The sequence below is a fragment of the Hippoglossus hippoglossus genome, chromosome 23, assembly GCF_009819705.1.
Source record: "Hippoglossus hippoglossus isolate fHipHip1 chromosome 23, fHipHip1.pri, whole genome shotgun sequence".
NCBI lineage: Eukaryota > Metazoa > Chordata > Actinopteri > Pleuronectiformes > Pleuronectidae > Hippoglossus > Hippoglossus hippoglossus.
In genome coordinates this window covers 14,785,812-14,810,822 of record NC_047173.1, presented here as the reverse complement: position 1 = coordinate 14,810,822, position 25,011 = coordinate 14,785,812, and the positions used below count along the sequence as shown (strand labels likewise).

The 25,011-nt window shown below is 45.6% G+C and overlaps 1 protein-coding gene across 16 annotated transcripts in view; it reads right to left on the bottom strand.

Moving 5' to 3' along the window:
- The window catches only part of ppfia2 (PTPRF interacting protein alpha 2), a 119,879-nt gene that overhangs the window by 43,711 nt on the left and 51,157 nt on the right, over positions 1-25,011 (bottom strand). The window contains exon 1 of one of the 16 annotated variants that reach the window (XM_034579047.1): positions 1,523-1,527. The exons of the other annotated variants lie outside the window; for them this stretch is intronic. The gene's annotated coding sequence lies outside the window, so the exon portion shown is untranslated. Of the gene's footprint in view, positions 1-1,522; positions 1,528-25,011 lie in introns of those variants that run through there. 16 annotated transcript variants of the gene reach the window in all.

The window sequence follows — 25,011 nt, the reverse complement described above, 5'->3', positions numbered from 1 at the left end:
GTGAGATTTGACGGAAAGTGTGGTAAACGTGCAGTACACACACACACACACAGAGAACAAATGAATATGAAGTGAAGAGAGAACTGTCCTTGGGAGGCTAATGTCCCTCAGTTCCTTGGGGCGCGGTGGCCAGATGTTTAGCTTTGTTTTCCTGGGTTTGGGCCCCGGTGCCCCCCGTTACAAGTAGCATCCATCACACGACAACACAAAGCTCACAAGCTGCAAGACAACAACTCCCTGTGCAGTCACGCTTTGACATTCATTTACAAAATCGTATGTGCAGCCTAGACGTGATAGTCTAGGCTGCACATACCTGTGTTGTGGATCCCACATATGTAAGGAGGTGAAATGCTAAATTCCTGGAACTCAATACTTGATTCAGATTCCTGTTTTTAAAAGATGACATCCAGCAGCACACAGTAATTCAATCTGGTCCTAACAGACAGCCACAGGAAGAGGGTTGAGCAACCACAGAGTATATGAGCCATACATTCAGTACATTAATGCTTTCGGCTCTAGAGTGCACGAGTAAGAGGTTGAATCTGCTTCAAGGACACACTAACAAACGCTGTTTCCTGGAAGGAGCTCAGGGAAACACCGAGAAGCTGTTGAGCCACTACAAATATAAATGTTTAATAGAATGCAGAAAAAAACCACATTGTAGAAGTAGAAATAAAGTCAACTGGGCTCTGGCCGAAGCTCGTATCGGTGCAGAAGGAGTTACCACACATCAGCATCTGGGTTCAGCATGACTGAGCGCTGCAGTCCTGAGTCACACGGATGATACTTCCTCGTGTTTGCGTGGCCCAGACCTTGCAGCTTGTCTTGATAGACCTCTAACAAAGTCAACATTTCCTAGAAGCGGATGACCAATCACAACAGAGTGGGTCAGACTGGGCATGATTGAGAGGAGCCTGGAAAACTGCAGAAAATGCCGGGTTGGGCCTCGGCAAGAAGGCAAATCTATGTACCGATACCATGCATGTACAGTTTCACCCATATAACAATGCAATCTTCTTTTAACGGATCGGATACCGGGAAGAGAAAAACATGGCATCGGTCACTCTAGCTTAAAAGAGACAGGAGCTAAAGGTAAGTGTTCCAGACAGAGGCTGAAAAGAGGAGCAGCAGCAACGGGCAGTCTGAGGAAAGTGATGTGTTTCTGATGCTTTACACAGCAGCTTTTTTCCTATATAGTGTAGATACAGTGAGTCTATTCATATCTGCTGAATCTCTAAGCAGGTAAATCTCACACTTCACGGACGAAGTGAGACATCCTGCGGGATACAACCACTTTTCTACACCTGTGAGATACAGACCTGTGATGCACGGTGACATGTATCCCAGCACACAACACGACTACAGAGAAGCGAGAAGCACCTGAGCCTCCTCCATGAACACAAACACAAAGTGCAGAGCCTCCCCGGTGGCGTCCTAATGTGGCGTCGGGGTCACGCCAAGGGCAGAGGGGTAGCGACCTGCCACATGATGCACCGTCGGGGAAACGTATCACAGAAAACACTTGGAACGTGTCTCAATAATACATGAGAGGGGGGGGGGGAATCTACGGAGTGAATGACATGAAGTAAATCAACAAGCTGAGTGAACGGCTGCCGTCACCATTCTGTGAATCTTCCCTCTCGTCCCACGGTCCAATTGTTCCCGCGACGCCTCCCGCTCTCCGAAACATTAACACTCGACACGAGCCTCAGAGAAATAATTACACACAGGTTTATTTCTCATTATTATTTTCTCGAGGCCTTGATTAAAACGAAGGGCGCTTGTTAGGACGTACATCTGTGCAATTAAGGCCAAAGAAACACCCAGCTCATTATGACAGTTACTGTAATTACAATCGTTCGTCATGTTTCTTCTGTCTTGATGGTTCGAGGGGAAAAAATCTATGTCACGTCACAACAAAACAAAGTGATTTGCATTTACTGTTTCTCTCTGAAACGCACCCTGCAGGTCTAATAAACATATTGAATGTGTTTCCTCTGTTTTAAAACTGATCTCAGACCAACACATTCCACCTTTTACGTCTTGGCAACAACGTGCAACCAGCAGCTTTTCTTAGAATCGTGCACGGTGGCGAGACAGCGATGGTTTCTGACGCGTTCGCGATGTTCAAGGTGACTCACCGGGAAAAATAAAAACTTGAAACTCCTCTGTCGGCAATGGGAAAGGAGTCAATCGCCTTTTTATTGAACTGTATCTGATCCCGGCTGTTCTATGAGAATATGAATGATGTGCGATTTCCAACGGTCTTGTATTCGTGTAATTTTGCAATTAACATCTTTTTGTTTCTGTCCATTCATTCATAAGAGCAAGATGGGAGGGAAACTTAAAACGTAACGATTATAGCACGACAACTTTCTCTATTTTCACGTCGTCACAAAACTGCTTTTGTAAAATTAGATAAGAAAAAGTCGAGAAATGCACCATCACTTGTGAGCCACTCTAAGTGAACATCTTTGTTTTAGTTGCCTTTAGTCTCCAAACGGCCTCACATGAGATCTTCTGGTGACTCGCCAGCTCCATCCTCTGCACCAGCCGGCTCCCCGCAGCTCTTCAAGGCCGCCGCGATGCCAGATCAACATGCGCCACGTGGAACGAGCCCCGGTGGCGTGAAGTGTTGCCAGATAGAGCGTTTTTTAAAATCCCACGGGTTACTGCGTGGGGCTGTCAGATATGTGTCAGAAATCTTCAGGGTTATCGAGGGCTGCCAACTCCACCTCAAACCTCGACAGCTACCGAGCGTTGCCAGCTCTGCCCCAAATAGCGAGCGCTACTAGGTTGACAGATAAGCACCAAAGGCTCTGGTGTGATGTCGGGTTGCCAGATGTGCCACAGAAGGTGAAATATGGGCTCTGAAGTGTGCCGCGCATTGTGAGCTCCTGAAGCAACAGCAGGGTTTGTTCTAGCTTTAGATCAAATCCTTTTTAGAAATGAATGGAGCAGCACAGCAGCAGCATATATTCCCCTTCACAGTAAAAGCTTTCAAGGACGACACATTAGGGAAAAGGTTTCGTTTGAATTTATAAATCTTTTGGCTCTCTCATAAGTCTTTGCTGGTTTGTACCACACACCCCACACATGCTTTTACGTGTATTTTCACTCTGCCACTGATACTGAGAATAGAGGCTCACGCATTTCTTCTGAAAACTGGCAATCAGAGTGTGAAAAAGATTTGAATTGCAAATTGAACTTCAAATTGTGTGCCGATCCACACAGGCTCTTCAGAAAGGCTCAGAGTAAAAGCTTGACGCATCTGCTCTTATCAACCACATTTGTCCTATTTGAAGCACGTATAAGGTGCAGAGGAAGCATAATTAAAAACAGAAACCTGCTGTTAAAGGTTTCAAGGCTACAAGTCTCACGTGTGCATGTTTATTCTTATTTATAATCCTCATTATTCTTTTTAAATAGTCTAAAACACACATCTGCTATTCACCGAGCACAAACACACAATGTTGGACACACGAGCAGCCACAAAGAGGCATTGTCGACGAGTCAAGGCAGACGAGAAATCCATTATGGCGCTGATTGACTGGACCTTGAGCGACTGTATTTTCTCTTAACTAAAGGAAGAAGAATCCAGAGCACAGGGAGGACGTACACATGTATTCAGTCAAAGCAAATCGCCGTGGTGACCCACAAATCGCACATCCTGTCAATCTGAACTGCTGCGACTCGCGCTGGGGGAAGAAACAGCCGCGGTGCACGAACCACACAGCATCGCCCACCTTTAAATGTTATCGGAGAATTATTATTTATTCATCTGAACATGGAAAAACTAAATTTAAGTGCAATTTTGGCCTCATGCATGAGGCGTAAAGAGAGGATGTCTGTGGAGGGAGACTTCAACTCGTTTATTTTGCTTGATACGCCCGTCTTTACTTTCTCTTTACTGGTTATTTCTGTTTTTGTGCCTTTGTTTGTGTCTGTGCATGTCTTCTGTGCTTTTATACATATGTCCATGTGCTATTTGCAGGATATTCAGATGAAAACTAGCCTGTATGGCTAAATCTGCCCCATTTACATGTTGGACTCAAGCATTTATGTGATTCGTCCTTTCCTCAGTATCTTCCGTGGAGCCTGATTTCTTCTGACGTTTCCTTGTGCATGTGTGCACTTCCTCAAACACACACAAATGCAAATGAGAGCCGTGTATTTGTGCTATGGGGGGGAAACAACTTGTTCCTCAGCATATCCTGTCGACTACATCACCACGGCTCATCTGCCATCCACAGCCACGGGAGCACGTCTATGCTACTCAGCTGGCGTGATCTGCTATTAGCTTGGCTGCAACCCAACAGGGAATCCATAGCCTACAAAAGCTGCTATTTATATCCCCCCCCCCCAGCACCCAGTCCAACTTCTCTCCCTGCCTGTCCCCGTCGTTAATGCTGATGTTGGCTTCCCCAGACAAAAGTTGCTTAATTAAAACCAGGATCTTGGCAGAAGCAGCACAAACGTACTATGAGCTCTACTAGACTATGAGGAGGTTAAAGGGAAGAGGAGGAGCCTGTAGCACGTGAGGAGCCCCCCCCCCCCCATCAATGAGTACATTGTTTCATAACCTTTTTGTAAAAGTACAGTATTCTGCTTCCCCCCCCCCCCCAACGCCCCATTGGCACACATGTAATCTTCAGGATCTCTGGATTATAATACTGTACGAAGCATCGTTACGATTATGGTTGAGATTAAAACTAGGAAAAGGGATTGAAGGAAAAAAACAAACTACTTCATGAATCCGGGGGATGATCTCTTCCTATATTTGGCTGCATGTCCCTCCTCCTTCTCTGTATTGAACTGATTGGTGCACAGGACAAAACAATCTTCCTGAGAGAGCTGCACTCATGTGATGATTCTGACACAAATTGCAGATGCATTTCTCCAAAGAAAATAAAAAAAAAAAATACACATTTGAATGACTGATTTGCTGCAGGAGATGTTTTTTAAAAGGAACAATCAGACGAAATGAAGAGCGAGCGGCGCTCCGCTAATGACACCACTTGAAGGAGCGCCGTTTATGAGACAGAGGCCGGCCTCGAGGTGGAGCATCTTCTCCAGCCCACATTTTGCAATGAGGCAACACGCGTCACCTTGGAAACAAGTCTTCTTCTTCTTCTTCTTCTCCGAGCATTGTTACCATAGTAAAGCATGTGACCTCTCCCCTCCGGTATGCTGCCGAGGTTTTGTTTGCAGGAGATAAAACTGATTGTTCCCCTCAGCCGTCGCCGGATGAATAAACACCAGGTGACTCCCGCTTCAATGTTCATAAAAAGGTGACAGCCTCCCTTCAAGACCGTAAAAAAAAATCCATCATGGGTGATTTGACATCTTCAGAAACTAACCGGCAGCAGAAAATGGGAGATTGTGCTCAAACGAACCTCTCGACGCCCACACAGATTTGTTCTGCACTGTGGAAAAACATAAACTAGAGCAGTGTTTCCCAGTGTTGCTTTTTGGGTTTCCAATCCGCCAGAATGAAGCAACGTGGACATGCGAGCGTCTGTCACGTGTTGCATGTGTTTGGATTGGGACCAGTTTGCTGTGAGGGTCTGTGAGATCTAACCACTGCACTTCCATCCTGTGGGAGATACATTTCACCAGTTATTCACAAAATAAAACCGATCTGCTACCTTTAATCTCTCTTAGCTTTTCCTCTTGGGTTTTCCTGACATGGACAAACCAACAGATCATCTCTGCCGAGCATTAATCTGAAATTCTTCTTGTTTAAACCTCTTGTCTCCACGGCTACTATCCACTAAAATGTACTTACACAAATCTGAGGACGTTCATTAGAGGACAAACGGCTTCATTAACTAAAGCAGCACTCGGCTGTAGATTAAGGCTGAACAGTGTCATCAGGCCAGTTTCCACATCAGCCCTCAGAAATCGCTTCCACTCATTCAGACTTTTTATTTAAAGCAAATTGTTACTTTGGGCAAAAAACGAAAACGATCAAGTCCCAAAGGATATTTTTCGACTAACAGCAGATAAACAGTGTTTCAGTCTAACGATGCACGTTCACTATTGAACACAGAATCTCAATTTGTTTGTTTCCTTGGAAACTTGCTATTCTTTTCCGTGCCTCCGCCATGTGGAGTCAAACACAAAAAGCAGCTTTTTACGATTTACAAGTGAGGTCAAAATAAAAATCGTCAAATGAAAAATATACAGTAAAGACAGGAGGAGAAAAAAGTCACGAGATGAATGTGTTGAAGCTCAAGGTGACATTGAAAGGAGGTGGTTTTAAAAAAGGTTAAGCGCCCGGGGTTTTGACAGGAAACTTCACACACACACAAAGATTCAAGAGATACGACAATTTATGACTTAAGCTGCAGGGAAAAGAATCCGGCTGATGGAGAAGAAGACCCCCCGACTGTCAGGTGTGACAGAAGGTGACAGATCCTCATCTGTTTAAATATTTCATGTCAGTATTATCTCTGAATAACCATGTTCTAAAAGTGGCAGCCCCCTTCTTTCCCTCTCTGTTCTATATTAGGACACAGTGAGCTGCAGGTGAGGAGCTGTGGTATTCAGCAACACACGTAGAACGAATATTTTACTGAGGCAAATCCATTTTTTCTACATGTTTCTTGGTGCTTGTGCAAAACAAAATGTCAATTTTTATAGAAAATTCGAAAAAACAAGTTGACTTCTTGTGGGAAATATTCTAAAAATTATTCTGAAAACGCGTCATGTCTCCTTTAAATTGTAAAATGAAAATAAAATATATATATACTTTAAGGGATGATTATTGCACTGATCACCTGGGAGTATTTTGGTTTCTGCAGCCGACTTCAAGTATCCTGAAGTGGAATCAAATGACGTATGTCAAGTAACCAGTGTGTCCGCGGGTGAGAAGAAAAAACGAGAGTGAAACGTCCTTGAACTCCCGTGGCTTCACTTTCAATTCAGAGTCAAACGCTTCAACTGCTAAAAGGACAATTTCTCCTCCAGAGTGAAGTGGACATGTAGTAATGATCACGTGACGCTGCTTCAGCCTGTGCCGTTACAATGACCTACTCTATGATGGCCTTGAGATAATAGAGTCACTGCATCGATGTTTTATAAAAACACACTTAAATCCATACAGACTGGACCTGTAGTGAATAGTAAAGACACTGTCCTTTCACCCCCGACGCGCCTACACAAACGTCACAGCTACTCTGAGCTGCAACAGCATCGGCCGTGTGCTTCTGTCTTTCCTCAGCAGCACAGTAAAGGTCAGGATCGGCTTCGGGGCCTGAGCTGAAAAGAGGACGAGGGGAGAGAGGAGGTTCAATACTGTGGAGACTCGGTGGAGGAGTCATGCATCAACATGATGTTCGGTTCCTCGGGGGCGGAGAAGTTCAGCGGCTGCTGCTGCTGCTGCTGTGAGGTGGACAGTCAGTGAGTATTATTAATTCATCCCTGCTCGCAGCATCGCACAACTGTGGTCAATAATGTGAATTCCTGAGTATCTTGACATCAACACACAACAACAACAACAGACAACAAGGTTTCCCAGCTTTGTTAAAGTCTAGAAGATTAAAAGACTTTGTATCAGACGGCATCAGATTTAGTTTTCCTGCTGCTATTAAGGTATTTGTACTTAATTAGTTATTTTTTATGTTTCCTTCCACTTCATATTTCACTTAAATTCACAGATCCATTCATTCAACAGCTACAACAATGCTGCTATTTTAGAAAATACGACAAAGTGCTGCATATTTAATGACCCGACAGTAAATTGTGCTATTGTTACTCTCAGGATCTGAATTCCTCCTCCGCTGACTCCACTACAGATGCTGTTACGCAACACGAACGGCTCACAGCTCTAACATTCAGTGATGACAGTTCTGAATAAGAAGAGCAACACCACTTTCCCTTTCAGCCGTTTCCTGGATGGAGTTCGAAATGAAAAAAAAAAGATGCAAAATGTGCGATTAAATCTGACGGCAGCGTAAACAGCAGTTCAGCGGAGGCAGGTCAGCGGCAGCGCTTCATGCAGAACCGAGCTGAGCCGGCAAATCCAATATTCCAATCACCTCCTTTCCAGAGACAAATCCGTTCATTGGACCCCCCCCCCCCGCTAGCAATCAAGGTTAAGAGAGGAGACGGATTCTGCGGCGTAAAAAAAAACAACACGTAAACAAACTTCAGATGAACAAACCTGGAGGTCAGAGAGTTTTTTCTGAAAGACGCACTCTGGGAAAGTGTCCACGAACAATCTCCTGGAGGAGCGTCAGAAAGTAAAGGAGCCTTTTCATCTTTATTCACAAACGCGGCAGCGACTCACAGAGAACACGGACGTGATGACTCACACACACACACACACACACACACACACACACACACAGCATTATGGAAATCTGATGCACTAATTGAAATTCAGCTTCATTTCAATTCTTTTTAACCCTTTTTTCCACTTTGTTGTGTTGATGTGACGCAGCCTGTGATGAGAGGCTGTATAATGTCCATCACACAGACCCTCATCACGTGGATCTTCTCCAGAACAACGTGCTCCCAGGGGCCGGATGTCGAATAAGGAGATTCCCCAAAATCGAACCTGATGTAGCTACAGCACAGATTAAAGAGATTCTGCACTTGAATGTGTTTTTACAGCTGAAAACTAAATGAAATGACTGTTAATGCTGGTGTTACAAATTACGTTCTAAGGGTATTTTTTGAGTTTCCACCAAAACTTAATGGTAAAGTGACACTTGTGATAACCGCAGCTGCTCCTCTATTGTCATATTTATCTGTTCACACACTCTGGGAAAGTCCTGCTCTCCCATGTGATGCGTGTCCAGCCGCTGCATGAGCGGAACGTGGAAACTCAGTCCGGTGGCCTCGTTTAAACTTCTGACGGTGAGTTAATTAATTTGTATTTGGAGCTGAATCCTATTCCGTATCGACTGGAACATGAAACTCCATCCTGCTCCATTCTAGTCCACTGAGCTCTTCCCATTAATCAACAGGAGCTGGAATATGGATTTTAAAACACGCCGGCTTCATTCCTCTGGTCTCAGATCATCAACTTCTGGAGCATTTCATTGCACAGGTGATAAGTGACTATGCAGATTCCCAGTTTAACACCATCACTGGACTCTGTGGGGGAGTTGTTGTTAAATACTCCACAGGTTTCCCTCTTAAAATTATTCAAATAAACAATTAGAAAGAGGAAAATCATTAAAATTATAAAGATGGACGACATGACAGCTCCCAAAAGTGAAGTCTAATCTTCTGGATCGCCCCCTGGTGGCTGGCTGCAGTACAGGTCATAAACCCTGTGCCTCCTCCTATGTTAGCAAATGGGACCAAGCTAAAAAGTCTAAATCAACTGATGTGATCTGTTGAGCCCGACTTCACACAGTCACACAAACCGTGTGGATCCTCCCTCGGTCTTTGGCTCAGTCTCGATGCCTCTGAGACTTTGCGGCTGATCACAAGTGAAAAAACATCAAAGTGTGAGTGTGAAACTTCGCCGCCGCTGCAGAACCGCTGCTGCCGCCGCGCACGTGCCGGCAAAACTTCTGCCTTACATGTCATATCTCTACTTTGCTCCAATAATTACAGCACATGTATAAAAGAAGGCCATCACTCTGCGGGTGGATGCATAATGCACGAGAAGGCATTGATTGATTGAGGGTTTAAATAGTTAATTAAAAAAGAGGCTAAAACAGAGGACGGGTTCGGGAGAGGGACGTTCACGGAGCCGAGTGATTTCCTCTGGAGATCCGCTTCACTGGTGTCACGATGAAGACGCTTCAAACACCAAAACACTTTCCCAGTGCGGCAGTGGGACGCGGAAAACGCCGCCGCTCTCGGCCTTTGAAGCTTTTACACAGAGTTCAAATGAGCAGAGACGGGATCAAATGGACGGGAGACAGCCGCCAGAAGATGGAAAAGAAAAGAGAGTAAAACCTGCTGATGGACAGCTGACTGCTTGGAACACGTACGCAGGGAAATTGAGCAAACACCAGCACGACAATGGAACTGACAAATATCAATGCAGAGAGCAGGATGGCTGATGGGAAATATAGTGGCATGTTATTTCCTGTTAGCTGGATAGCATCGCGAGGAAACGAGATGAAGTGGATCCGCTTGGGGGAAATGAACACGGAGACTCGCGCTCCGCTGCCCGAACGCCACGCGATAACCCGTCATACGTCCCCGCTCCATCATCTCCACTCGCATCACACGTCCATATCCATCCCATCAACCCGTGCACGGCATCGTAGAGGAGATGGTGCATACGTGAGCAGGGAGCTCCCTGGGTGGAAGGGGTCGAGTGTAATTAGAGGAAGGGACTGTATGGGACTATAGGCGGACCCCTGCGATCTCCATCCAACATGAATCAAATTGACTTTCTGCTTCTGGTTGGTCAAAGGACCCCCGGACCAAACGGATCCGGTTAGACCCTTTGAAAAACCAATGCATAGAATAATACAGAACTTCTTTTATTATCTAGTTTGAGTCAAGAACACAAATAAATAAATCTACAAACACACAACAGCCTTCAAGTCCTGCATACGGTTTGGTCGCTATTTTACTTTCCAGCGTGAAATAGCCAAACTGCAACATCTTAACTAGATCTGGATAACGCCACACCACAAGAAATCACTTCTTCTTTGCCGCTCTAAGAACAGTAGCTAACCAGTGGCAGCACAGCAGGAGTGACGAAGGAGTGTCGAACAAGACCTGGTATCAGATCAGTGCATAGATTTGTGGTTTTCCTACCTGGTATCTGTATTAAAACATTTCTACTCCACACACGTTCGATTTGATTTTCTCACAAAACCAGCTTCAATTACTTTCCCACTTCAACCTCCACTCTTCTGCCTCGTTAACAACCACTCAAACCCAGAGAAAAACAAAAACAAGATATTATCCTGTGACGTCTGACTGGTCCGCCGGCTGCAGCCACTAATGGGTTACACACCGACTTGTGCTCCCACTTGATGAAGTTATTAAAAGTGAGTTATTAAGAAGAAGCTGCTGCAGCCAAAAGAGACAATGAGAAGATTGTGCCGGGTTGAATGGAGCATCTGTGAGACTCGACTAATACAGTTAACTAATCTGTAGAAGATACCAGAAAGAAAATCTAATCACGATTCTTAAAAAATAGATTATTTCCATGAGAAGGGAACAAAAGAGCTTTTTGAAATAAGTCTTCTGACTTCAGTTACTCGTGCTCGTGGAAGAACAGTAAAAAGTGAACATTATAACATTATGTTGTCTTCTGAGTCTCGTTAGGAATTGAACTTTGTGGAAAACAAAGTAATAATTCCTTTTTTTTTATTCCATGCTGACATTTTTCTCTATGGAGCCGTAGAGGGAAAGGTGATGGAGACATAAAAGTTACGACCTGGGCACACACACGTATACACACACACACACACACACACACACACACACACACACACACACACACACACACACACACACACACACACACACACACACACACACACACACACACACACACAATGAAGAAGCAGAAATGGTAGATGAAAGAACTGAGGGTTGGTGACAGAGATTTTTAGTTCTGACGTGTTCGGTGAAAAAACTAAAGTAAAACACTTTTCTGGATCTTAAACGTTTCAAAGATTCGAGTCATTCGATGATTTCAAAAGAAGCAAACGATCCATTAAAACAGAAACAGGTTGGACTCAGTCAGCGTGTGTGTCAAAGCAAATATCCTTTTTCCTTTTCGCCACTTTTAACCCAATCTGATAACGGGCTCTATATTCACTCCCACTGAGAGTTTTAATGAAGATTAACAGAGAGCACAAAGATAACAGAGTCACATCGAAGGGCTGGAAAAAAAACAAAAGAGAGAGAGAGAGAGAGAGTGAGAGAGAGAGAGAGAGAGAGAGAGAGAGAGAATGGTGCCGGAGAAGTGGGAGCAGCATCTGTGACAAGGCGTACGCCGAGCATGAAATCAGGATTACACAGAGATAAAATAATCACTGCTGCCGTGAAAGTGTGAAAACTCATCAGGGAGGTGGATACAGGCGTCAAAACACACACACACACACACACACACACACACACACACACACACACACACACACAGGTGGAGAAGACAGACTGAAGCATCAGAGAACAGCGCTCGAGGTTTTTCTTGACATTGTTTACACGACTGCAGATGTTTTTGAGAGAAATCCACGCGTCCTTCGATGTACAAAGATATGTACGGCGTATAGTCGTTACTGTTGACAGAAAACCAGAGATTTCGAAAATCTGTACTTTGAAAGACGTTTGGGAAAAAGTTTGTTTTGTAAAATATCTGCACGGACGGGACTAAACTATGATTTTAGGAGAAAAGAGTGACAGTCACCTGTTGGTGGGAGAAGAGCATTCAGGGAAGGATTGTATGGAACAGGTGCTGATAGGATTCAGCATCGAGGCTTGAAATAGAACAAACGCTAAAACAATCACAGAGTGAAGTGAGACAACATATTTACTCCCATCGACTGAGATGATCCAATTTTCCACCACAGGTTTTCTCTTTCAATCACAAGGCCCACCACACGTGAGAAGTATTCTGACTTTCCGGAAAAGAAATTATAACTCATCTCTCGAAGCGATGGGAAGGAACTCTGAGTGAGTTCGTGGGGTGAGGAAGAGGAGAGCGACAGAGGGACGAGGATGAAGCTTCGACGGGAGTTTTTAAAACCTCAGAAACCAAAAAAAACACCTAAATCTCCAGATATTCTTCTTTATGATCTTAAACACAAGGACAACGACAACCTGGACCCTTCATAAAAAACCAACAACCCTCAGGAAAGTCTTAAGTTTTAAAAATAGGCATCAGGATTGCATTTGTGTAGCACTGCTGCTCCATCAGTATTCCCTCTATGAAGAACTGAATGGTATTAGGAGCTTTGATGCGGATCATGTGAAAGTAGCTTAAGCTGTCAGACGTGCACGTGGAAAAGCAGGAAATCCGTCTCAAATCTCACTCTCCGCCATAAAATTAAATCAAATACGGAAGTGAACCTTGCAACAGTTTGAGGTAATTGCACTTGTTTTTAAAACCTTGCAGCACAGTCTTTCTCTCGAGAACCTGCATAAACCCTCACTTGAACTTACATATGAAACACAAGAGGGGGGGGGGGATACAGAGCGCACAACTCACAGTTCCCATGTTGCACTAAAAGCCCCCCCGAGCCATTAATGCCTCCACACAACACGCTGCGCACTCCAACCGCCGGCGGAACCAGAAGGACTCCTCTGCTGAGAGGTGGACGGGAGGTTGACACAACGGACGTCTCGGTGCCTTTAAGTGGGGCCACTTGTGTTAACAGGAACACGGAGGATCCATTAGACTCTGAGAGACAACGGCTCGTCAGAGGGGACGGAGCAGGTTCCTCATTAGCTGAGCCCCGATGAGCCCAACCCGTCACGTTTCAGAACCGTCTCTCACGCTTTGCAAATATCTTGAGGTTTCGTCCAGGAGCAGGAAGGAGGATCAAGCCGGAGCGGTTGTCGGCGGCTCGTTCTCAACTCCGCTTGCTGAAGCTGCTCAGAAATAAGAACACTTTCAAAAAGCAGACGACTACAGAGAAGAAGAGGATCATGGGTGTTGATCTTTGCCCAAAATCTTTCATTTCACTTTCAAAACCAAATCAGATTCCAGCTGTGAAAAAGCCGACACGCAGCAAAAAGAGACGCACGTCAACATTTCTAGGATTTGAGTCCCAAAGATAAAAAATACTTTCTTGACATTTCTTTTACTGCGGAGAACAAACATTTAACCAATCACTTCCTGTTCAGCTGCCGGGTCACATGACCTCCAGCACGAATCCACAAGGTTTCATTCATCGTCTAATGTGAACGCTAACGTACCTGAGCCGACCGCGTTAATAATTCATGGCATTCTTTAAAATAACATCCAACTTTATACTTTGCACTGAATTATTCAAGGGCCGGTACAACAAACGGAAATATGTGCGCTCGGAAATCACCACCTGGCACGTGAGGGTACGCCTCCTGAGAATAAGATAATATTCTCTCTCTCTATATATATATTCACATTCTATTTGTTCTATGTTGATTCTGATTCTCGTAAAAGGAAGGAGGCGATAATCTGGTTTCGGGAACAACCGCTCCTCCGAATGGCTCCATCGTTATTTCAAATTCACATACGATCCTTCCATTTGTTTTCCTGACAATTCCTGATATAATAACCCGTTGAAGTAGATCCACAGAAAACCTTTGCAGTAACACACATGCAAGGTTACGGTGAGGTTATTTCTACGAGGTTTCCTTCCTGGCTTCGTGAATAATAAGATGCGTCGCAGGGAAATTCCAGACCTGAGTAATAATTCACCACCTGAGGGGAAATATTCCTAATGTGCAATACGAGCTGCAGAATATAAACAATAACAGCAATGTCATTTTCTAACAGCGTTTGCAAAGCCAACACATGCATCACTGTCTAAAAAGACACGTGGAGAAATCAGATCACATATTTTAACCTATATTTTTTTAGACTTAATACTCAATTGTTTTATTCTCTGTTACTTATTGTGATACTGTAATATTAAAGGAAGCTTTGGGAAAAATAAAGTCGTATCTAATGCACATACAGGCCGATACATCATTCTGCTTGAATTTATCCAAACCAACCTTTTATGAATCCAAGTATTCTTAAAGGTGACAGAAGCAAATGCATCACTAGCTCCTCATCATTCCTCATCCTCCTCCATCTCCTGCAGAATCTCACAGTCCTGCAGTGTCTCATTACAATGTGCTCACATGCAGCAACACCTCATGACACACTCACATGTTGAGGAACATACATCCTCCATGCAACCAGAAAAGATGTTTGAATTTTCTCCTGCAGATCATTAAACTTAAAAATGAAAAAAGTGATTATTCCTTGAAGGGAATTCTGATCTATAATATGCAAATGTTGCTGTTTTCACATGGATTAATTTCAGTCAATCAATTGAACATTTCCCTGATGCCCCAATTGAACAGGTGATTAACACAGTAATGAAACTCTTCCTCTGGATTAGACGTCCGGTGTCTGATGCTCTTCTCTCGCTCTAATCTCCTGCTTTCTCTCTGAACCTTTTCCATTCTTTCATGGGTGTGGCAAAAAAAAAGCCGATCCGCCAGCTCGAGCCGCAGCCACCGTCTCCACGGCAACCCAGGGCGGATGCGGCGGTGTTAGCGGGGCGGATGGTGCCTCTGCCGCGCGTTAAAGTGATTGTCATGTAGCAGGTGGCGCTCCCCTCCTCCAGTGGAGTGTCGCCTGCAGGGCCACGAGGCTTGGACAGAGCCGTGCCATGCTGGGCTAGCTGTCAGCTCACATTAGCGCAGATCACAGAGCTAACGCCAGTCTGAGGCCTGGGTTGTGTCGGCGTCAGACTTATTACAGAGGCAGAGGAACAACAGGGCGACTCCTGCGTGAGGAGCTCCTTGAAGTCGGGGTCCGGGGACTCGAAAGCATTCCAGCAAGAGCCCCTCCACAAAATGAGGCCTTCTTTAATTTCAGTGCAATTTGCTTTCCACAATAACAGAAGATGAATGAATGCAATCTGAACTTTTGACTCACAGTTCAAAACTAATTTACAACAAACGTCCTTCTGGGACCAACTTACAACTTCGAGGGGCTGAAATGAAACAGGCTGAGATCGAACTTTAGTTTTTTTACGCCGAATCCTCAAAGAGCTGCGTGAATTCAGCAGAAGGAAAGCGTTTAAAGCCTGGTATCGGTGTCAGCACGGCGAGAGGCACTCGACCACAGGTTTCACCGTTTCTTTGAGTCTCCCATTGACCTGAGTGAGTCAACGTGCAGGGAGCTAACGTCTGTGAGACACGTAAACAGCAACTCTCAGGCTGAACTGCCAAAAACACTGATGGAGGAACTCAGCGGCTGCAGCATCAACCTTGAAAATACAAAGAGGCTTGAAAAGGATTGGAAAAAGAGGCACTTGTGCTTCTTTTCACTAAAGAACTAAATAACCTATTCTAGATTCTTTTATTTTTGTATTTTCAGCCTGATTCCATTTGCTTTAGTCAACTATGGTCAACAGTCGATATAATCACATGGTTTATTATTATTAGTTATTACATTGGAGCTGTAATAATCATTTAAGTGAGAATTAGCCGTCGACTTGTTTGTCCAGTTAACTGGTGCAGATGAGACGTGATCTGCAGAACCTTCGCCAACGGCTGTGGTCAATTATTCAGCTGCCTTCATTGTCCTGCTCCAATTTATACAGATGGATATATTGGCCTTTAAAAATCCAGAAATGACTATTATCTTTTTCCTGCCATAATTTTTTCCCTGGTAATTGCCGCGCCCCCTGGTAAACTGACTCACGACCTCCCTCGAGCCCCGTCGGCGAGTCCTCTCCAGTCGTGTCGCCTGCTGCGACATTACACACTTTCATTAAAATTCCTGAATGACTCGACGCCACCGGCTCACCTGAAGGGCTCTTGACACAAATCATCTCCTCAGAAATAATTTTTAAAAAAGAGAGTATTCTCTCCGCGCCCTCGTTTGGGCTGCAGCTCGCCACAGAGGGGAGTGAACCCCCCCCGCTCCCCCCGCAGCAGGTGAGGATGTTTCTATGTGCAGAGACAATGAAGATCTCAGATAATCAGCTTCTCTGTCGGCTTCTCTAAACACACCCGCTCACCAGTGGCCCTCGGTGAGGAAGCCTTTATGGAAAACATTAGGTGCAGAGTTGGTGTTGTCTCAGCGGGGGGGGGGGGGAGCCTCCGTGCTGCTGCTGCTGCCGGATGAACTCCCTCTTTATCCAGAGCGAGCCTGCGAGCGGATGTATTGATTTTGAAAGGGTTTTCATTACAGTGCATTATGGGAGGGCGGCGGCGGCGGCGGCGGCGGCAGGAGAACAGAACTACGGGCAACAAAACTGCTTCTGTTTACGATCCACTTTTTACGTCCTGTCTCATGTGAACAGCAAACGAGATATATAGATCCACATGTACATTAACGACAACCAGCGTCCCTCCACGACCTTGTAAACTTAATAACCCTGTTGTGTTAGACACCAGATTGATTCGCATTTTACGGCCCGTTTCTAATTTTCTCTTAAAAATATCAGCATTTAAAGCTTGAATCTCCTTCATATAACATCCTCTTGTGTTGAGCTGGTTGAGGACAATGAGGGTCAGAGGTCAGGGAACCTGTAATAACCATGCATCGACTTCCTCCCTTCGAGTGGGGGGGGGGTTCACTTTCTTCGGCATGTCCGGCTAATTAAGTTCACTGTCCCTCGTTTGTCAATTGACTGCGAGACAACATGTTGAATCTATGGTAAAGGTCACAGGGGAGCGAGGGGAAATCTACTATTTGACCGGCAGGAGGGTTGTTTCACCTTTGAGAACTATCCCTGACACCGGGGCCAATCCGCTTTGCAAAAGCCAGCGCGGTTTAATAGAGGAATAAAGGAGGGCGGAATTATTGTTGTTGCATCTAATAGCCGGGTTCGGCCGACAAAGTTACACACACACACACCAGAGGGGGGGGGAGCGGCAGTAAAACAGGAGAGAGCCAAAGCTGCTGTAATTGAACATAGCATGGATTTTATTGCCACTGCATTATTCACAAAGGCCAGTGCATACTGCATCGCCTCGTGTGAATGACTGCGGGGGGAAATGTAATGTTGCAAACCAGACAGTGTGGCTGAGGGGAAGCGGCTCGGGATGAATGGATCGGCACCGATACAGCGATTTGAAAAAGTTGTCAAACTCCAACTGTACCGGCCGCGGTAAAAGGGATTGAGATGTAGATCGTGGAGAGGGAGGGAGGGGGGATGAGAGGCAAAGAGACGTAGACTGGTGAGGAGTTAAACCACAGCGACGTCCACCACTGCTCCCATTATGGAGCACACAGCAGCTATAAGATTAAACGGCCGTGGAGGGGAGCAGCGTGGAACGGCTCCAGTTTGAGCAGCATGGACTGTGAATCTCCCAGACTGAGGGGAGGGGGGGGGGGAAATATCAGCTCGGTCTGAATGAATGGAAAAATAGATAATAAAAAGATAGAGTGCTAATAAAAAATAAGACAGTTCCTGACCTCCTTTTTTTCTGCTTACGATAAAAGCGTCTCAAGCCCGACAGCCGCAGTCGAGCCTGTCTGAATAACAATGGACCACAGACTGTGTATGAAGATGGACGACATGGCAGCTTCCCAAAAGAGAAACCAGTGTGCTATTTATCCCCTGGTGGCAGATGTGACAAATTAAAAGGTCGAAGTACACGTCAGGTAGAGTTGTATATGGTTTCTGTCATTTCAGGGTTGACAAGCGGGGATGAAATATGGCAGCGTTCGTATCTGGGATTTCTGTTTTTATTCCAACTCCAACTCCCCAAATCCCCAAAACAAGCTGGTGGTGCTGCAGGTGGTGTTTCGCAGGTTCGGAGCTGAGAAAAACACGCTGACGATGTGACTCTCTATCTGGGCGAAGACGTGACCCTGTTACAGGACAGTGGGAGGATGGGAACACCTCTAGTGGGACTATGTAGCCCGTGCAGGTGCGAATGTGACGCAGACACAGAGGTCAAGTGATGGATGGACGTGGTTATCATGTCACGGCTGTGCATCATTTCCACTGCGAGTTTCTATGGGCTTACTTGGTCACTGAGCATTGAATCTGGGTGGGAAATGACACAACGTCAACGGCTGAACGAGTCCCTAGTGAGGCGATGAGCGCCGAGGTAGAGCTGCTTTTATTACTACCCATGATTCACTGCTCCACTCTCTTCCCTGTCTCATTATTTTTTCCGCTGCCCAAACCAGCCAGAATGCAGCTTCTTTACTCCGGTGAAAATTACCTGCTGACGTGATTCTAATGAGAATCGTTTGTGGAGGTGCTGCGGCACTCCTGGAAGCACTGGCCCATTTGTAAACAGGTTTTCGGGGGGGATATACGGCTGTGTCCGAAATCACTCATCCTCTACCCCCTACTCACTATATAAGGACTTCTATGGAGGACTGTATAGTGAGGAAAACAGCCTATCGGTTTATTTTACACTTTGGTATTAAGACTTTTAGGTAAAAAGCATGTGGAATGACTATGTTTGCTGCAGTTTGTGCTGTGTTGCACTGCTCTGCTTTCATTATATATTTAACGTGCAGGTCATAAAAAAAATCAAACCACACACCGTTGGAAATATTAGGGAGATACTGTAAAACAGTCCGTTTCAAAATCTGCGTGTGAAAATCCCAGGAAATATAAACCGGTCTGTCTTTATCCTCACGTTAATTCAGATACTGCTGATGAGAATGAAGGAGCAGAATCGCCAGAGACAAAAGGCACTTTAGAGTCCACTATAAAAGGGCATTAAACATTTGGACAGCATTAGAAAATGGCAAATTCAAAGTATAGTGGTTAGTGAGTGATTTCAGCCGCAGCCTATACGTCCTGATTAACTGTAACTTCATTTTCTCTGCTCGTCCACAGCGAACACGTCTAATACCTGGACCCCACAGGAGTAGACGTGACTCTAAATAACAGATAAACGCTTCACGATTCCGTCACTCTGCCCGACGCAGCAAACAGACTTTGATTCCAGCGTGGAAACGACCAAACGAAACACCCGACAGCTTCATATTCCGTCAATCCGTACACAAACAAAAACTCTCCACCTTTCAACTTGTCGGACGAATGGGATCCGGCTGCTGCAGCGAGCCGTGACAAAGGGTTACGCCATAATTACATCAATGACGAGAGCTTGTTGCCGCACCAGAGCCCATTGAAGTGAGCGGCTCGGGCCTGTGTGTTCAGCCTCCTCCAATTTACAATCTCTGCGGGATCTGGTGCTGTGTACGTGCGCACGCGTTTATCAAATATGCTTCAGTGTTCGGCACGTGCGCGAACCGCGGCTGACGCTGCACCGGGGAGAGATTAAAGGATGATGTTTGATAAAGGGAGGAAGAAATCTGTGTCTCGCATTAAAGGATGAGGCCCGGAAATATTCAACACTTTTTGTTGCCGTCACGAAAGCCTTTGAAAAGTCTAACGTCCCTCAGATCTTTACAACTTGGCTCCTGTCGATTCACTAATGTGTAAAATGTGTTTCTTGGAGTGATGTAATGAGGCAGCAGAGCACACACCTCCACCACGGCCCATCAATCCCATTAAATACAATCAAGCCACCATTGCACACACTCATAGATATCAGTCCCTCTAAATATTGATGTTTTATTATCCGGATCCATGAAACATTTCCTGGGAAATCAGGAAGCGTCATCCTTCCACCAAGTTTTGTGGAAATCTATTTAGTATTTTTTGAGTAATCCTGCCGACAAAGAGACAAATCAAACAACAAGGAAACACAAAGGGATGAAAACACGACCTGGCAGATGTGATAAATATGACATTTCCAGAATCTCAAAACCAACAACGCACTGATGATGTTCATTTCTGCAGCTAGCCGCTAACCAGAGAGGAAAATACAATATTCTCCATAAACCAAATGGTTGGAAAATAAAGATACTGGGGGAACTCGCTGTACATGGCCTGTAGGGACGTTCAGAATCCTTGACATAAATATAAAACTAAGTTTGTCCGAGTCAAAGAGTCTGAGTTGAGGCGAGTTCACACATTCCTGGAGGAATCAGCAGCAGAGCAAGTTGTGAAGTGCAGGCTTCATGGTAACACATACAGTACGCACACCATGATTACACAAACAGTCTTCAATTCCTTCCCTCCGTCCCTTGTTGACGCCCACCGACACACACGGCGACGCGCACACACACACACACACACACACACACACACACACACACACACACACACACACACACACACACACACACACACACACACAGGGGCCTCTTGCTTTCGAAAGCTCACTCATCCTTTTAATCGGTGTGGAATCCATTAAAGTGGGTCAAACTCCCTTTCCCATCTGCCCTGGCCAGATTTTAAATGCATGAGGGCTGATTAAAAAAAGACCAAGAAAATAGGGCAAACGCCTACAACACACACACACACACACACACCCCCCCCCCCCCCCCGCTCAGGAGACCAGTGGCAGGAAATGGATACCGAAGGGAGGACTGTGTTTGAGTGTGTGTTAGTGAGGGTGTCAGACGTACTTGTAAGCAATTACGACATGTCAGTGTTAAGGATAGAAGGTCAACCACTTCGACTTCAATCTGTCGGCCGTGCATCAATTTGCTGTGTTTGCGCTAATTTGCATACGGCCACCTTTTGTCATTCCCCCGGCACATGACACAGGTTGGGCTGGACAGCGGACAAGGGGTGTGTGTGTGTGTGTGTGTGTGTGTGTGTGTGTGTGTGTGTGTGTGTGTGTGTGTCCACTGTGGGGATAAGCTTGCCACAGCTGGGTGCATTATTTATCTATTTTTTTTGCAGCCCGGTGTGTTTTCATGTATAATTGCACGTTGCTGTGGATGCACACTTTCACACTGCAGACTTTCATCCTGCAGCAGCGGTTCCACACGGCTCCCCTCCGGCTCCGCCTCCACCGCTGTCCCCGTGTCACGTGACGAGCGGCGTCGCCACAAGCGGCTTTGATACACGCACGGAGATCACGAAAGGGGCGGGACCCTGCACTTAGCCCGTCGTCACGCTGCACAAATGGGGATTTCCAAGATTAATAGTTGACGTGCAGCAGACAGCGAGAGGTCACTAATACAGCAAGTTGAGCAGAGATGATAGAAAATGCATTAATAAAGCTGAAAGTCTGCCAATGGCTGTTTTTCCCCTTGACAATTATAAGGCTGCAAATAATGACATTTTCATTATCAGTATAAATCGTCCCAATGTCCAAAACCTGTCTACATGGAATTTCTGCTTATTAAAATGACAGTAAATCAATAGTTTCTGATTGATTGTTGACCGACAGGTGGAACTCAGTGAGCACATTCCTCTGCCGAGGCCAAACAGTTCAATCAAGCTGCACCAAACTTCACACACTCGATATCATTCCCTAAGAACTTGTTGAAAATCCTCGTGGAAATATAACGTTTTGTTTCAGGGCCCGTGTTCCATCCTTCCACCAAGGAAATAATAAAAAGGAGTTGAGATGGAAACTGCAGACATCCGACATTTCTGCCTCCTACATATCCAGTCAAATCAAATTAAGTTTTAACACCACAAACAACGAGCACATAAAACGTTCTACTTTACTAATAAAGGCAGGGAAATTCAGCTGATGTGCCTGAGAGCACTTAGACAGTCAACAGGAAATAAAAAAAGGGAGCCGAGGCATCACCGTGCAGTAAAAATAGGAGCCTACTTGTCATATACTTGATGAATCATCCTGTCTCGCAGACCTTCTCTGCTCCACAAGCCCGATTGGGCTTATGAGGACGTTCAGGTGTGGGTGTGAAGGTGTCGAGCGTCTGCACTGATTTATCTGAAGATGTGAGTAAGAGGCACCGCGGCGCTCCGGCTTCAGTGGAACAACAACAGACCTGAGACGTCCCTGCACGTGTGGAGGGGGAAGCGCCCGGGCTTAAATGAGAAGTAGCACTTTTTAATCAGTGCCTTTAACCGTGTCATCCGTCTTGTCTGTCAGGCCCCGAATGCGAGCCGCTGGTTGGACTGTCAGGAGAACGAGCCAAACGGCGCTTTAACGGCTTGATTGAGCGGGCGGGTGGGGGGGGGAGGCCCGTGGTCGTGCTTGCAAACAAGGGGACAGATGCTCACAGACAAACCCGACTCCGAACAGCCGCTCTTTAGCCAAATTCCCACTGCGGCCGCGCTGCCTGAACGCTGCCTGAACGCCAGTTGACTGCAGAAGAAGGGAGGATTACTTTGAAGGAGTTCAGGGAGAAGCGGCTAATTTTCTTTCCTCTCCACTTTAACAGGGGCCAGAGGGATATTTTTAAACAAAAAACAAAAAAAAGCTGGAGTGTATCTGACAATCTGTCAGAAAAGTTGTCTGCCAACTTTGGTGCGACTTTGCCGGAGCTCTGATTAGATCCGGTCGTCGGTGTTGCCTCGTTTGTGCTCTCCAATTTCCTTCAATTAGAGCTGCAGCGTGAGCGACCTGCTGTAATCGTAGCTTCTACAATGCATTTCAGGGGGAGATGGAGAGAGAGAGGAGGGAAGAGACAGAAACCTTTAGGGTAAAGACATTACAGCTGAAAAGACTAATCACAGAGGGATAATTTGCTAATCAAGGACAAGTACGAGGCAACAATTATCCCATTTTTCAGGTAGCTCAACCCTGTCACTGCTTGGCAGGGTATTATGGGATGGGAACGATGGGACATTAAATACAAGGACAAAGCAATAATCTAATAGAGGAGAGATCCAGGGTTGTATTCCTCTTACTACACGTGGAAAATCAGATTCTCGGTCTCGACTCTGACTCACAACACTCGACTCCGCTTGTTTGAACTTTTACACTCAAGTGTTTCGCGAAAGCTCAAATCTCAGAAGTGCGTTCATCTCAGCAGAAAAAAAAGAAATTGCCCAGGGAGCCGAGGCATTGTGTGCATTGTTTCTTCCACCGACTTCGTCCAGAACAAACTCCGTGAAACGTTCCATGCTGATGACATTACACGAACACTACCGGGTTGTATAACGGCAGCGAGCAGGGGTGTGAAGCAAATCGGTTGGAAGATACAAAGCAGAACAACAGCGGTTTCAGCAAAAAAAAAACCATGGATCACATCCAAGACACACGTGGCAAGGACTCACAAATATGTGGAATCTCACTCCAATAGAAGCAAATCCACGAACAAAGGGTAATCAAATCCTGACAAATGGCCCAACCGACCCACAGAGGTGAAAAGACAACATTACCTGCTGAACGTCAACATGTTAGCGTAAGCTCCTCGTGCAAGTCTGCACAGCAACTCAGTCACTTACCGGACCATCCATCACTTTCTAGACAAAACAACCGCAAAAGGAGGACATGTTGTTTTCCTTTCACTCTCTTGTCTTGTGCTTGGTGTTAACGTGCCAAGTTCACTGCCTCCAAATGTCCCCGAAAGAGAAATCGGTTGTGTGTGGACACAGCTGTGCAACAGACGAGCGAAGCCCCCCCCCCGAAAAGACCTGAGCAAACGATGACACTTCTGGGTCCGTGTTTGCGTAACTCGGCGGTGAATACTAAAGGATCCGAGCGGCTCCATCGCCCTGACGGAGCTGCTGAGGCTTCAAAAGGCACCCTACTTTGCAATTTAATTCAATTTGCCCATCGCCGGTTTATAATTGCAAACGAGGGGAAGGGCAATCTGATCAAAAATGAATATCATTAGGAGTTGGTAAACAATCTGAGAGGAAGTGCGTTCAAAAATGGAGAAAGTAGAGATTTGGCGTGGCTCGGTGCGATGATGCATGCGTTTACCAAGCCAAGCGTGATGGATCCTTATATCACCTCGAGGCTGGAAGGAAGAGATTTGTGATTTATGGGCATTGAAGCAGCCCGATAGCGACTTTCCCCTTCAATTCTCGTCTTTATGGGGATTTCCTGGAACTGTAATCTGCGAGGGGTCCCTTTGATTCTGTGATATCAGAGGAGCGTCTCCTTCCAACAGGTACGAGCCCTCGGGGGGGAACCTGTCTTCACTAATGATTTGACATGAAAAGGCAAAAGCTCGGGGTTTATGACGCCCAGCGCAAAACACCGAAGGGGGAAAATCTTCAAATGTGAAAGTCACGGGCTAAAGGGAAGAAGAGGAAAAAAAGATATTGGATGGAGGTGATTTAAGCTGCAGAGATAATGATACCATGCTTTATTGGGCTTTCACAGCCTCTGGGCTTTTCTTTCTCGTTTACTGTAAAAACAAGGGGCCGTCTGGAATCTCACCACAGACTCACAACTGATTTGAAAAAAAAAAAGCCGAACTTGAACTTGCACACGGGCGCGACACTGACAAGGTGCAGGTGTGTTTCTGCATCAACATCTCATCCCAGGAACACGAGCTCCCAGCAGCACTTGAGAAGCAAACCCACAAACCACTTTGCGCTCGTCCTCAGTAATGAAATCACGCAGACTTGCACCTGGATGGGGAAAAGTTTCCCCCCCTTTCCCTGTTTC